This window comes from Callorhinchus milii, unplaced genomic scaffold (assembly GCF_018977255.1).
Source record: "Callorhinchus milii isolate IMCB2004 unplaced genomic scaffold, IMCB_Cmil_1.0 Scaffold8, whole genome shotgun sequence".
Classification (NCBI taxonomy): Eukaryota; Metazoa; Chordata; class Chondrichthyes; order Chimaeriformes; family Callorhinchidae; genus Callorhinchus; species Callorhinchus milii.
In genome coordinates this window covers 12,108,348-12,122,965 of record NW_024704749.1, presented here as the reverse complement: position 1 = coordinate 12,122,965, position 14,618 = coordinate 12,108,348, and the positions used below count along the sequence as shown (strand labels likewise).

General features: G+C 45.4%; 1 protein-coding gene across 6 annotated transcripts in view; it reads left to right on the top strand.

Annotated features, from left to right (window-relative positions):
• Nucleotides 1-14,618, top strand: part of fbrsl1 (fibrosin-like 1) — a 387,345-nt gene that overhangs the window by 348,188 nt on the left and 24,539 nt on the right. The gene's annotated exons all lie outside the window — the stretch shown is intronic.

The following is a 14,618-nucleotide window of genomic DNA, read 5'->3' as shown; positions in this document are numbered from 1 at the left end:
TCCCGTGGAGTTTGATCAGTTGCCCTAAGATGACTGCAATAAGGTCCGTGGAGACTCCCGTGTGGAGCAATTACCCTGTGGTTACATGGCTGTCCAGCCTGTCTGGCTCTTCAGTGACTCGAGGATGTGGTTTGGGGCCCAAAGCCCTGATGGTTAGAGCTGGACACTGCTCTGCGGTGACGCTGTTCCTGTTTAGATCACACCAGACCTATGTATGACTGTCGCTTTCATTTGTTATCATTGTAAATTCCAACCTCAATTCCTAATGGCTTGTTTAAAATTTTAGCGGTAGATTCCCCATAGCATGTTGCTGGCGAAAAGTCCTGAATGTGTATACTGTCCTTCCAATCTGTGCTGTGCTCTCGATGGGCTGATCCAGTGAGAATCTCAGTGTTGAATGTCAGCCACGTATTCCTTATTCCACCCACATCATTACTGCATGGAACATTTCATGAAAAACATTAGAGAATATAAGGTGCAAGAGTGTGAACTTTTGAACTATGAATTTGACTTTTGGGCCCATTAAAGATCAGAATTGTAAAGCGCGTGTTCAGTTTGTTGCTTGTGATTTGCAGGGGTGTGCACTGCCTACGATTAAATGTATTGTGACAGCACATCACTGATACCACCTCATTAATGTGGCTTTAATCAAACTTCACTGTTCTTTATTAACAAGTCATTTCTTTAAACAGCTTTCCCCATTTGGAAGGCGTGTGGGATGAATTATTTATTGCCCACTTCTGAAATTGTGGTTTAATATGTCGAGGACAAATTAATGCATAATCAAATAGCAGTTACTCAAAAAAAAATTATGGTAACGGAGGGAAATATTGTAATATAAATATACTAATCCTTGTATTTGATATAGGGCCTTATGTCATTGAGACATCTCAAAGCGCTTGACTGTAAAGTATACTGTAAAGTAAATTGACTGTATACTTTGTGGGCGAAAATATAACCCGAAAAGATAAATAGGATTTGTGTAATAAATGCCAGAGTGTGACCCTCCTTTCCCCTCTTCCCAATGTTCCAGATCATTCTAGCCATTTCCTTGGTTGCACATTGTTCCTGCACATGGAACAGAACCTGTTAGACCAGATACCAAGCTATGTGGTGACCTGACCAACAGAGCTCGTAGTTAAGAAGAGCAGCAGCTTTCTTTATAATAAGGCTGATCTTGTGGCAGTACCAACTGAGTCAGGCTAACGGTCATCTTTGTGGTCTGCCTGGACTTGCTGATTGTTTCACTGAGTTCACGTTTGAGACCAGAAGAGAGATGCTAGCGCTCTGAGACGCTGTCCGGCATGAGGGGCGCAATATAGATGCAAGTTGTTGTTGTAGTGTTCTCACTTTAACTCCAAGTCCTGAAAAAAATTGTTTAATTCACTGTGTTCCGCTCCTTTGAGATGTTCTGCTTTTTCGCTCTCCTCTTACCCGCTTCCCAGTGACTCTGTGATGGATCATTAATTCCATCATTGTGCTCACATGCAGGTCACGCTGACTTGTATGTGGACAGAAATCAAAGTGTTGGGGAACTCAGTCTGCTTCAGTGGGAACAAGATAACAAGCCAACTTCTTCCCAAGCTGGGAAAAGCCAAGTTACTGGGAAAGGATGAATGCAATTTGTTGGATACTAGCCACAATGTGGCCTGGTTTTAAATGGATAACTTTAAAGATTAGCAGCCCAGGCTGGAGTAATCCACATCATCATCATCATCATAATAAAAATAATAATCCTTGCATTTGATGTAGTACCTTAAGACGTCTCAAAGCGCTTCACAAAATATACTGCAATGTGAATTGATTGTATATTTTGTGGATTATTACCCCCGGGCTAAGTGCTTCATCAATTGACTAACACTGGATTCCTACTTACTGTTCGGTAAACAGGCGTGTGGAGTAAGGAAACTTGCCCAACGTTTCGCCCCCTGCCCGGGAATCAAACCCAGGTCCCCTCACTTGCGAGGCAAGTGTTCTGACCACTGCGCTGCAGGACTCTATCTGCCCCCAGCAAGCACATCCTTTAGGAGGTGACCATACCCACGAGGACTTTATTGCAGTCTCGCTCAGACTGATCTGCTTTGCAAATGGTGCAGCGATAGACCAATAAGCTCCCAATTTGTAGACAATACTGAAAAAGGTAGATGTCTTATCTCAAGTGTTGTATCTGTGGTGCCTTGTGTGTGTCTCGCTCTGGAGATTAAGTGTATGTTTCTCAAGTGTTGGGATTGCGGTCGCTGTTTCCAGCTAAACTGTATGTGCATCTACAGACAGTCAGGAAATGGTTGTAAGCCAGGCCAGTGTTGGGGGAGGGCTGCAGTAACACCTTTTACCACCGTGCATGTTCTTTGTATACGTGTGGGTGTTATTGTATACGTGTATGTGTGCACATGTTCATTGAATACGTGTGTGTGTAAATGTGTGTTATAGCCTGTCTGGCTCTTCGCAAATACACCAGCACTCAATGTAAATTGCTGGTGTGGAGTCCTGTAGCTCAGTGGTTAGAGCACTCGCTTTGCAAGTGAGAGACCTGAGTTCAATTCCAGGCAGAGGGCGAAACCTTGGGCAAGTTTTCTTACTCCACACAGAGCCTAATAATAATCCCTCCAAAACCAAAAACAATAATAAATTGGTCATTTTCAATCTACGACTGTTTGTGGGACATTGCTGTGCGCAATTGGCTGCCGCATTCGCCCACAAATATACAGTCAATTCACTTTAGAGTGTGTTCTGTGAAGCGCTTTGGGACGTCCTCCCGACGTGAAAAGCGCTATATCAAATGCAAGGATTATTATTATTAATTAAATTGCCATCCCGATAGCCCTGAGCAGATTGAGAGATTGCTGTGTGGCAGGTGTGAGCTGCAATATCTGGTAAGACTCACTCCAAATGCTGCCTTTCACTCAATGTTTTTAAATGTGACGTCCATCTCTGATCTCTTGTCTTGAAGGTTTGCTTTGGAAAAAACAAGTCGACAAAAAGTCAATACTAAGCTGTCTGACCCATTAGGGCTTCCCTCCAGACTAAGCAATTGAGCCCCTATTCTGCCGAGAACCCACTAACCTACAGGAGATCACATTGGGGGATTGACAAATAATTTGCCAGGTCAAGGTAAATGTTTCAGAGAGGAGAATCGAGCTGTGTCTGCACTGGTCAAGTTTCAATATTAGCAATCAAGGAAGCAGATGTTATGTGTGTTTATTGATTGAAAGGGGATATGGCTGCCCTTTCTGCCTGAACTTTACCTTTCCTGTTATGCGATGCAATCTGCACTTTCACATTGTCATTCACAGCGCACCTCCTTTTAACCCCTTCATTGGGAATCCCTGGAGCGCGTTGGGAAGGCAGCCCCGGACAGTTATTGGAGGCTAGTGTGCCAAAGTGTTAACAGTTAAATTGCCTGGGAGGCAGTGTGGGAAAAGGCGCAGGAAACGATGGCCATTTGATTTGTGAGTCGTGTGATGCCATGAATTCTGTGATCGATCGGAGTTAGAATCCGTTACAATTCATTTTTGAAGTAATCACTTTCAGAACAGCATCTGGCACCTTGTGTGTGTGTTTTCCTGCTCGGAGCTGCTCAGCACCTCTTCACCATCGAGAAATCAATTTTCATTTTTAGTCATCTAGTCACAGCAGCTTATTAGCCAGTTTGCTTTCAGGCAGAGAACAGCATCACTTGGTGGTCTTTCCGTTTGGGGGCTAAACGCTGCTTTGTGCTCTTTGTTTCCAGGTGAGGCTGGAGGTATTGGCACAGTCTCTGGCCGGCAGTGCTGGTCAGCATGTTGGTATATTCAGGCCTCACTGTAGGAACAGTGAGAGGGGCTGGTCTTGTGTCAGCTCAAGGCAGCCATGCATACAGTTGGCAAGACACCTGCGGGAGTGACTGTTTGTATATGGGATGGTGTATTGATGACTATGTTCAGTAGTTTAGTTTATTTCATGTCTCCAGGGCTCCTGACCCGATGGCAGTATGAGGTGTATTTGTGGGACTGTTAATGGTCACTTAGTGCTGAGTGGCTGCAGCCATTGAAGGAGACATTGGTCCCAGTGGAAGGAAAGAGATCCAGAAACCCATCAAGTCTGTTCCTGGCACAATGTCTTGATTTCTCACTCAACTTTCCAACTCCACTTAATGTATAATTCAAAGAATAAACTAATGAAAACTCCTCACTGGTTCCTGTGTCCACCCCCCTCTCACCCCCCCCCCCACCCCACCCCATCAACATGACAGGCTGCCAGACTGATGTGGTCGCCAAGTAGGAAAATGACAAGACTGTCTTGCACTTTCTGTTTTGGCTTGAGCAGATGGGGTTTGTTATAAGCAACCGAATCATGCTCACTGAAACAGCACTCTGCACTGTAAAGATATGGCAAACCTATTTCATTTCCCTGGCCGCCTGTTCGAAATTGAAATTTTACATTCACTGAAGCCGTGCGATTTTAATAGTCAAATCAACTCCCAACTGCTACTGAGTTCCTTCAGAGCACTTCCTGAGGGCTCGGACCATAACCTGCCCTGTTTATTGTCCATTTTGAGTTCCCTTTTTGTTGCTTTGGATTAGAAGCTATAAAAACGAATTTAATGCACATTATTTTTTAATGGCTTCTCTTGCTTTATCTTTTGAAGTAATTAATCTCTTCCTGCCGTTGCCTGTTAGTAATACAATCAATAGCATGTGCCAGAGTGCAGAGTTACCTGGTAATTTTAAATGCCTCCAGTGTTCGCCTTTCTCCCTCCCTTGCCTCCTTCAAGGCACATCTACATCTCAAGACCCTCCTCTTTGACTGCGCCTTCGACCACTCTCCTACCCTCCCTGCCCGGCACCCCTCCTGATCCCAACTCCCAGCTCGTGTCCAAATCCCTGACTGTCCAGCACCTTGGGACATCCTCCTGACATGAAAGGTGCAGTGGTAAATGTCATTTCTCCAAAGGGGTTCATTGCCCTGGTTCCAGGCTGATGCACGCACTACGTATTAGCTTCCTCCACATTTTGCAGGACTCGACTGTTGGGAAAGCGAGTTATGATAAGATACTCATGGCGTCCTGTTTTTATTGAACGTGTCAGAAGTAGCGTTAATTGTGTTATAAGAGGGATTGGATCCACCGCTGAAACTGCCAGGCCTTTTCCTGCCTCGGTATTGATGCAGCGCAGCTCAGCTCTCAGATCATTTCACTTCTCCTCATGCATTTTACGTGGGCTCTAAACATTCTTGCTGTTATACGCTCAAGCTGCTGCTTATGTTCACTTTATAGCTTTCCAGATGTCTGGTTATTTATGAAGCCACATGCCAACTTCCCTGTCAGTGATTCAATCTGTTCCTGCAGCCCGTGCCAGGGGATTACTGTAAAATCTGGTGTATATGTCCCAATTACTGTATTGCCTTAACAAGATTAGGCCAGGGTTGCAGGGGAGCATCTTATATAATGGTTTGCGACACGATTCTTGGAGGATTGTAAGGGCGAGGCTTTGCTCTATCTTTTCCAGCACGTTTCCATGCTTTAATCAGACCCGGAACAGATGGTGCTCCATTTAGTCCCATTTTCACAGCTAGAAAAGCGAGTCTTATTAAAGTAGAAGTTTATAGTCCTCAGCAGACTGCACCGCTCCCTCAAGCAGCTGCTCTTTAAAGGAAGAGAAGGAAATGAAAATCTGTGACAGTGAATTGAACTATAGTAACTGCGACCAGAGGGTGCACGATAACATCACTGTAACGTGGGCAGGAGCCTGCTGAACACGAGCAGGTCGCCTTCTGTGAAATCCTGTGAATGCAGAGACACAACACAGATCAGTGTGTGTAAGGCAGGTTGGGAAGCCAGGCTTATAACGGGTTCATTCCACTCTATATTTTTATTTATTATAGCTATAGGGGGTGTTGGTATCGTGGGCTTAATGTGGCGAGCAATGCTTAAATGTTTTAAGAAATGGTGCTTTTCCATTCACACACTTTACATTTTTACAGAACATGTGCACGCTGTCATTCCTATAATTTCTTCCAAGGGAGCCTTGAGCTGTCAGCCTGGCCCAGTGAGTCGCACTCCTGCCTCTGGGTCAGAAGGTTACGGGTTCAAGCCCCCACGTCAGCACGTTGCGTTCACAATCCAAGCAGGATTCTTTGCTAAGTCCCATCAGACACAAACCATCGGTGCTTCCCTGGCAATCGTTACTGAGGTTCATTAACAAAATTAAAATTCTTGCAACTTAAAGAGGAAATGGCCTTTTAATGTGTTTGATGCGAGCGCCCTCGATTCCCTTCTACATCTTGCCGGTAATTGCTTGCAAGCTGTTAGCAGCACAAAGCCGCGGCCTGATGTGTCGGGTTAAGCTGAATCCACAGCAGTTTAACAGCTGACACAAAGGTGATAACAGAAAAGCCTAGAATTGCACATAATGTCTCGCGCAGTAATGTGTATAAACCCCTTTGCTTTAATGTGCTCAATATTGTATCATCCAGGGAGGCAGGAAGGGAATGTTAGCTGGTCTTAAAAGCACAAAAGCAGGTTAGTTTCAGCTGGCTTTTGTATAAGCTTTCTGGTCCCCAGGAGTGTCGTTCTATATACTGTCAAAACCCAACGAGCTGAAGGGGAGTCATTCAGCCCCAGATTTATGAGGTTTGACTGGAGCGCGCTTCCCTCTCTCACAGTAAGCCGTGCTCTGTACATAAGCTCCACTCACTCGGTCGCAAGTGCAGTCTTAAGCGTGAAATATACATCAAGCCAACGCTGCCAGCCTTGGACGCTTGAACCATAATTTACAAGTTACTGTTAAATAATTGACTCGTCCCGCAGGGCAGGCAAATCAAACGTCCGTCTGTTCCAAAAGTTTTCCCTGGCCCAGAAACGCAGACTGACTGCAGCTCCTGGCTCCAGTGGCTGTGTGGCTCCCATACACCGTGTGTGTGTACCCTGTGTGGAAGTGGTGCTTGCTCTCTGCCGGTCAGTGCAGCTGTTCCCTCTGACAGCTACCGGGGGTGGGGGGGCAGAGCAGCGCCAGCTGATTGATGTTTGTTTTAAATGGCTGCATCCCAAGCACACGCGTTCCTGATGCCTCCTAATCGTCGAGTGCCGGGGCTATTAAAGAGGTATTGTGCAAAGAGATTTTGCACTTCACTTGACCCTGCGAATGCTTCAGCTGTATGACTTGGCCCAGTGAACCCAGCGCAGATCCACAGCAAAAACTCAACCCAGGCTTTTGACAGTGCCAGTATATTGAGTGTTTTGCAGAGTGATATAATGCGTTGATTTACAGACTTCCTCTCTCTCCGCCTGTCTGTGTGTGTGTGTGTCTATCTCTCTCTCTCCCTGTGTGTGTGTGTGTGTCTGTCTCTCTCTCTCTCCCTCCGCCTGTCTGTGTGTGTGTGTGTGTCTGTCTCTCTCTCTCCCTCCGTGTGTGTGTCTGTCTCTCTCTCTCTCTCTCTCCCTCCCTGTGTGCATGTCTGTGTCTCTCTCCCTTCCTCTATGTGTATGTCTGTGTCTCTCCCTCCCTCTCTGTATCTGTGTGTCTCTCTCCCACACCCCCTCCCATGTGTCTGTCTCTCTCGTTTCCCAACCCTGTCCACCCCCCCCCTCGGTGCTACTGCTTCAATTAAAAATGATCAGCCCTCCCTCCTGCCTGCCCGCCCGCTGTATGATTAATGTGCACTGTCATTTTTCAGACAGAAAATTTCATGCTGAGAAATTAAGGTTCTAATTGTGTTTATACTGAGCTGTTCGAACACGTTTTCAAAGCGCCGTCCCACTAAGGCTGAACTGTGTGTCTTTATCTCCGAGAACTAATCTCTTCTGCTGTATTCAGCTGCGAGACTTTACAGAGAATAGCTCGAGGAGGGACTTACCCCCTCTTCTCCCCCTCCCCTTTACAAGCCTGTAATTTCACAAGGCCTGTTCACTGGGAGCAGTCCCCGCCACTCTCCCCACAAGCTGGGTTTGGGCCCTGGGTATCAGTCTGGGCAGACAGGTAGCTGCTAAACCAGGCACTTGGTCACCTCCTGAGGGGTGGGGGGGGAGCTTGACCTCTGGAAGCAGTGCAGTCTCAGTGAGCTTACACAGAGGGTGTTCTGAGGCCGGCCTCCAGCCAGAGCCAGCGCTGAAACCCAATTGGAGTATTATTCAACAACCGACTTGTATTTATATAGTGCCCTTCATGCAGCGTCTCGGAGCACTTAGTTCGGGTCAGTTTCACTCTGAGCCTTTTCTGACCTGACGCATTTCTCACCCTGACTGGAATTGGATTGCAGTTCGGGAGGTGATGGTTGGAAACGAGGCTCCATTGGTATTTAGCTCTGAGAGGAAACTGGGGAAAAGAGAGAGAACGCAAGTTCATCTCTTGTGTCTGGGCTGTGGGGTGTGTGAGGGACCACCTGTATGTTGATGGTGCTGTAGGTGAGAAGGATGGAGCGGTGTTCATATGCAGAGTATTTCATTCACTGTAACTATATTCAGAAGTAGGTGGTGTGTTCCTGTTGGTTTGTGTACCTCTGATCAGTGTGGATTTGTTGCACTCCGAGACCGTGTTTGATATCCTTCTCTTTAATGGTTTGCAAGCTAAGGGTTAGAGGAGGAGTGATGCTGATGGTCCATTTCTTGCCATTCCAGGCAGCAATCGGGCTCTGAGAGGTCAATGGTTTGCTTTCTCCGCTCATCCCATCCATCAGTTTTTGTCAAGTTCTTCCCTTCTCTTCCCTGAGAGGCTTGGGGAGAGGAGACACTGCCCAGCCTGCAGCTCGCAGCCTGACCTCATTTCCTTGTCCACACATCAAATACAACAGCGCGTGTCTGTGTGTAACCACTGACCTCATATAAAACGTGTAAATTCTAAGGTACAGAACTAAAAGCATTGGATTCCCTTTTTGTACTTGGCCACTAAAATCTAGATGGATTCTCCTTGTTTTTTTTGTTCTCAAACCTCTGCCATCTGGTGTGAACAGGCCGTGTTAGCGACCCAGCCCCGTTTTCTACCTTGGAGTTCAGGGATGTGACTTCAAAGGCTGAGAGTCTCTTATTGCAGCTGCCAGAGGGAGGTTCTGAATCCCGAGCGGGTCTTGTTCGCACTCACTCTCTACAAATGGAGTACAATACGTCAGGGCCTCTGAGAATGGCTGTACAATAAAAAGGAGGTTCAGAGATTGGGCAGAGATTGGCCAGAGCTAAAGGCTTGGCGGTGGAGGGGAGACACACGCCCATTAATATCAGAAACAGCAAGTAGCGCGTCCTCAACCGAGGTGAGCGAGGCAACGGGTGAAAATTTGACCAAATGGTTGAAGAGGAAAATGCAGTGTTTGCAGGTACTGTGGAGCTTAACTCTATTTAATCTCAGTTAAATGTGATTGAATGGACCCAAAGCAAGCAGGGATTTGAGGGTATTAGCACATCTATCAACACATTGGGGGCTTCAGCACAGAGCGTGGAGCAGGGCCGCTGTTCATTAATTCAGTAGAAAATTCCGCGAAGCACCTTGAGATCAGGAATTTGGCAGGTTTCAACCAAGGCCGTCAATAAATAAAAAGTATATATGTAAAGTCTGTTGGTGGAATACTGATAAGGAAATTCAAGGGTAAGGAAAATAACCCTCTCATAACAAGATAGCACTGAAAATAAAAACGATATGAATAATTCATCCCAATGTTATCTCCATGAGATTCAGTGTGGGGCCATTCCCTTTTATGCTTCATACATTTAAGCAGCGTTTAAGTGATATTGGATTTCATTTGAATAATGCTGAGGGTTTTTCCTCCATAGATTTTCATATATGTTATGCCTGACTATATGTTTTGTCCCCCAACAGCTAAGTATTGTCAGGTCCAACCATACACAGTAGCATTACAGTGGCTTAATCTATTGCTCAGTCGGTTGAGCCTATGCCACAGGGAATCTGGGTGCAATCATTTTGGTATTATTTCCACATACATAATCCTTTTACAGTCTTCTGTAAACAAAATATACCTGTCACCGTGTCAACGCGTTCGAGAAAGTACATCAATTTCTCAAGTAAAAATAAAAAGCAAAGGGAATGTGGGAATTGCGTGTATTGTGTCTGTCGCCTGCCTTTTCCACTTTGTGTTAATGCAGCAAATCTTCATCTTCTTTTCTATCGGATTATTACAGCTGCTGTGCTGTACATGCAACAGTATCTGAGACTGAGGCAAGAGAAATCTAGGGCTGATTTCAGCAAGGCAAAGGATTTATTGTGTGTGTGTTTCACAGTGCTATGCCTGCCTCCCCACATGTGCCCTCTTATCCCCAGCCTCAGTTTTGGTGGATATCAGGCTCTCTGCGGACATCCAAACCTATCTTTGCACAGGCGGATTTCAGCAAATATTGAAAATGTGGCATTTAAAAACCATTGAAGGTTCCACAACTTTAATAGTGAAATCTTTTGATATAATAATAATAATAATTTGAAGCCGTGTTTGTTTAGCAAGATTGATTTGTTGCGCTGTTTATTACAACGGCAAAATAAATTCCAGGTCATTCTCAATGAGATGAAGAGTCAGGTGGGATTATCACAAAAACAGTCACTACATTTGGCACTTATTCTGAAGCACGTTCCTCAACCTGCGAAGGGCTATAAAAAGACAAGTTTGTTTTTCTCTGTCTCTGTTTTCTTTCTAACCACAGTTAGTTCCTTAATTCTGCTTGGCTAGAGCAGCTGGATGTTCTTGGCACGCAGTGAGCTGAGGATAGATTCAAGGACTTTGAGTACATATGGGGCTAAGTCCCTCCATTGTAGCCAACACAGGATAAAATAATGTGCTGCTTATATTGGTGCAGATGCATTCAAAGGAAAATGTGCACTAATACAATATTTAATGGCAAGTGAACATCTGTGTCTCTCCACAATTGTTTACAAACCTTTTTACGCTCGGACAGTCAATAGCTGAATTTATTTATTGCTCGGCAAATGAAGAGTAAAATGTCTTTATGCTATCAGGGCCACACATGTCACGTTTCTTATGCTCCTTCAGTTAAGCCAATACTTTGGTTCCTCAGATGTTTGCCTCCTCGCACACTCCCCCTATTTGCCACTGTCACTATAGCGCTGTTCTGATTTGGCTCCAAATCCATTTTGACAGCTTATAGAATGGGTTGTTTATAGAGAAGGAAACCAGATGTGACAGTCTTCAGTGGCGAAATCCAGTTGCCTGCAGCCTGAAGGTTGGAAGATGAACTGATCTTGATTTGTTTCACGGCTCGCGCCCTCTCCAGTTAATTGGCTGCCAATAGCTTTCCTAATGAATGATGATGGATGGAATGCAGCTTTCCTGAGCAGGCCACTTAGAGCAATGAAAGCTCCATCCACCCAGATATCACCTGCACACAGTTTCAACTGGAGTGCGAGCAAAGCAGGCAGCGATCCATGCCTGTGCTCTCCCTCTCTCCCCTTTCCATCCCCTCAGATGAATGGAACACACCGACTGACCAATGTGTGTTTTGGCAGCTGACTCTCAGCCTTTTGATGTGGTCCCTGTTGCTGGACAAACAGAGGGACCTCGTCACCAGGCAATAAAATCAGAGTGATGTGTGCCGGGCAGGTTATTGCCATAGTCGATGAGCACGCATTTGATCCATCGGGAGTATTGGGGAAAGAGTTTGAGAGACCAGCAGGAACTTCCATTGTGTGTATCTTGTGATTTAACACACCTCAATACTTTAGTGTCAGCAGGTTGTTGATCATATCACAACAATTTCACAGTCGATTGACCTAAATCCAGTGTAAGACAGTTTGCAGACCTGATGTGAAATAACCACATGTCTACATGGTTTCCTAGCGGTGATACAGATACAGATCTGTTGGTGAAGTGAGGAGGGGCAGCAGTGTGTGCAGCTCATGTTTTACAAAATCGTACAGCAAACCTCCCTCCCCACTACAGTCAGCCAATGTAACACTGACTGACTGCAAAATGGACTGTATGCCACCAAACCAGCACTTGTGCACTGAAGTGTGAATGGTTATATATTATCTTGCCATTCAAGCCATAATGACCCTTTTAAAGAAGCAATGGCAACAGTATGCACTTATTACAGTGCTTTTTACATAAGAACATCTCAAAGCACTTTACAAAGATGAGGTGTGAGCCGGGTAGTGAGGCAATGGGTGGCCCAGGGCACAGAGAGAGAGAAAAAGAGATTCTATGGGTGGGTTTTGCAAGCCGCGGAAGAGAGATTTTGGAGTTCCAGTGGGTGAGGGCAAAGTGGCTGAAAGCTCCCTCGCTGATGGGGTGGTGGGATATGCAGTAGGCGGAGTGCAGAGGGAAGGCAGTGGCTGGGGAGGTAGGGTGTGACAAGCCCGTGGAGCAGTGCAGGTGAGGACAAGGATCTTTGTTGTTTTGCTGGGTCAAGTGGAGCCCAGCGACACTGGGGGCGATGTGCTGACGGAGCCTGGAGAGGACACGAGCTAGAGTTCGGATGGTGTGAGATGATGACATTTTAGGAGTATCCCAACAACATTGGACTTTCCTGCCTCCCAACAGCATTGGACTTTCCTGTCTCCCACACTGAGCAAAGCAGATTGATGGTGTTACTGAGCCTAGCTCAGTATCTAAAAGCAGCCATGTGTTTGTAATATACATTATTATTTCATGGATAATGGACGAATACTCATTGCCATGCGTTGGGAAAACTGTTGGATGCAGTGTTGTCATGTGGGGGGTAGAGTATTATCTTAATTGCTGTTTAAGATAATAAGCTTAACAATCCTTTAGATTTTACCTGCTCCGTTGCATTTGAGAAACTGGATGGTTCAGTATTTAGGGGCTGGTATGTTCCACACTCTGGGCTTTGTGGTGAATGCTGGCTGGCAGTCGTTACATCGCAATACGGTCTCTTAATCGTGCTGTGAGGGCGGGAATATTGATCTGCTGCCCTGGTTTATGATCAGGGAGCTGTGAGGGTCTGGTTTGGGTTTCAATCAGGGAGCTGTGAGGATGCATTAATTGTAATCATTAATAATTTCTTTCGAGAATAGAAGAGAAATCAATCGAATCCCGAGCAGGAGACGGGTTTTCCACTCGTTCATTTAGTCTCTCCAGGTTCGTGTCCGGTGTGGGGAATGCAGGAAAATGGCAAGCAGTATTCGAAGGGTTAAAGCCAGACTATCAGTGTAAAATCTTTCCCTAACCCCTGATAATCTGACTTTTGTCCATTTGGAAACAGACTTGAGACGTTGGCATATTAATCAATGCTTTTCAGTCAAAACCAGACCTAATCAGAGCTCTCATTTATTGCTATTCATTGGGGGAAATTGGTCTGCAGTACAGCACACTGCGGAGGGATTAAGTAGACTGAGGCTCCCCGAGCTCAGAATTTTTATGGCTAACAAGAAAGGCTCTCACTGTAAGGCAATTTTCCCTTTCTCCTGCCCTCATTTAAAGCATTCACGTACTGTGTGAAGCAGTTAAATCTGCATCAATGCGCCAAGTGCAAACTGACACACGATCGCTCTCTCAATAGTGTTCGAATTGTGTCGTGGGCAAAACCCAGATTGTAAGATTCTCCATTCAGACTGTCCACAGCTCATTATCCTCTTGGTGCTGCAACTGGAAGCTGCATTATTTTGCACAGTATTGATCATGCCCCTTGGTCCGTGGGGCTCGGACAGCAACTTACACTTCTGTATAACCTCTGAGTGGTTTATAAAGAGGTGAATGCTGGGAGCCTGGAGGGAGGTGGATCCACGTTGAGCTCACAGATGTTACACCAAGATCCCACCTGCCTCTTCTGATGGCGGTTACAGATCCTGTGGCATTGTTTGTAAAGAGAAAGTTTCACTTTGAATCTGATGTGCAGTGTGAGCTTTGTAGGAAATTTGAAGCATTTAGAAATATTTTTTCTGCGTAAAAGACATTGATTTTAAATGAAATCAACTTGTGATTAACAGCTAAATGCACTGAGCTGAGAGCCACAGAGCATCAGCTCTCTGCCCTTGATTGAGCACGTGCCGAGTGCCTTATCTCAGTCGGACAATCTCTTGAGGTGAGGTGCTTTCACACAGGAAAGATGCATCAGTGCCTCTCGTGAAGCAGCGAGCCAGCTAGTTACAGAGCAACATTAGCAGCAAGTTAGGAACAGCACGGCACCTGGGTTGGAGGAGGGAAAGAGATGTAACAAAACCTGGTGTTGTGATTAGTAATGGTTTAAAAATCTGGACAGAATGAATTAAAAGCAAACTTGCACTAAAGGGCGAACCTGTTTAACCTAAATAAGCTTTGCTGCAAATTCCCTTAATACCTGAAGTTTAACTCTTGTCTTAAAGATGTTTTTCATTCAGCTGGGCTTTGTGTGCTTAGGGTTCTCTAATTCAGCCCTGGCTAAGCCAGCTGGAATGTGATTTCTATTGAGCGAGGAGATTAGGGGATGTAAATACAGGCCTTGCTGCCTGTTAGATCCTCTTTTAGACCATTACTGTAGGAACCAGGCAGGCAGAGCTGGCTGTATGCATGCATTTATTGAGATAAAGGGAACAGTGTCAAAGCAATTAAACTAAACAGATTTTCATTAAGTAAATTGCGGAAGGCTGTGCTGTTTGGAGCTAGACAACAATTAGTGTTAATATCCATGCCACTTTGCCTCCTCGTATTCATTTGATTGTAATTTGTTGAAATGGATTACGCCTGGACCACAG